The sequence below is a fragment of the Nanorana parkeri genome, unplaced genomic scaffold, assembly GCF_000935625.1.
Source record: "Nanorana parkeri isolate BGI_ZX_2015 unplaced genomic scaffold, ASM93562v1 scaffold5520, whole genome shotgun sequence".
NCBI lineage: Eukaryota > Metazoa > Chordata > Amphibia > Anura > Dicroglossidae > Nanorana > Nanorana parkeri.
Window position 1 is genome coordinate 1,754 of NW_017311773.1, and position 1,100 is coordinate 2,853.

Below are 1,100 nucleotides of genomic sequence, written 5' to 3' on the forward strand. Positions count from 1 at the left end.
GGGGCAACAAGGAGCACACATCCCCCCCCCACCCGGGGCAACAAGCATGAACTCCACCGAGCACTCCGCGCAGAACTCCTCGCACGTACAGTCCTGGGGGGGAGAGCCGCATCGTAATTACCCCGCCCGGGGCAACAAGGACCACAACTACCCCCCCCAAGGCAATGTCTGATCACAACAACCACCATCCAGGACTGAGGACACCCATCTACCCCGACTGGGGCAACATATGAGCAGAACTACCCTCACCCAGGGCAACATGGATCTCAACCCCCATCTACCCCGGCTGGGGCAATACCGGCAGGAAAGGAGCCATTACCCGGGAATACTGCAGCTTGTCCACAATGTCGTCACTGGTGAGGGGGACGAGACCTGCGGGGGAGGGGAGGAGACAGTTAGGAGGACACGGTGGGCGGAGTCACCAGCAATGACATCACATGACTCTGGGAGGACACTGTGGGCGGAGTCACCAGCAATGACATCACATGACTCTGGGAGGACACTGTGGGCGGAGTCACCAGCAATGACATCACATGACTCTGGGAGGACACTGTGGGCGGAGTCACCATCGATGACATCACATGACTCTGGGAGGACACGGTGGGCGGAGTCACCATCAATGACATCACATGACTCTGGGAGGACACGGTGGGCGGAGTCACCATCGATGACATCACATGACTCTGGGAGGACACTGGGGCGGAGTCACCATCAATTACATCACATGACTCTGGGAGGACACTGTGGGCGGAGTCACCAGCAATGACATCACATGACTCTGGGAGGACACTGTGGGCGGAGTCACCAGCAATGACATCACATGACTTACCCACTCTGTGCGCTATGAACTCATCATGGAGGACGGAGGAATTGGCGTCAATCTGAACCCAATCGATGGCTGGAAGAGACGGGACATCGTCATATTCATCCTCTGCTTCCCCCCCGCGTGTCAATCACAGGAGGGGGCGTGTCCTGTACCACCTGACCCCCCCCCCAAACTGAGATTCCCTTTATAGAGAAAATGACCCTCCCCCAATCCACCTGCTTGAAGCCAGAGGATCAGTATGACAGGAAGCAGAAGAGGTCAGAAATGGTAGCCC

At 57.4% G+C, this 1,100-nt stretch overlaps 1 long non-coding RNA gene across 1 annotated transcript; it reads right to left on the bottom strand.

The window, feature by feature from the left end:
* Positions 1-38: 38 nt before the first annotated feature.
* Positions 39-923, bottom strand: LOC108804154. The gene is made up of 3 exons (XR_001942335.1): positions 830-923; positions 320-372; positions 39-93 (listed from the first exon to the last, which is right to left on the bottom strand). It is a non-coding gene; the product is annotated as an uncharacterized LOC108804154 (long non-coding RNA).
* Between the last annotated feature and the right edge of the window lie 177 nt (positions 924-1,100).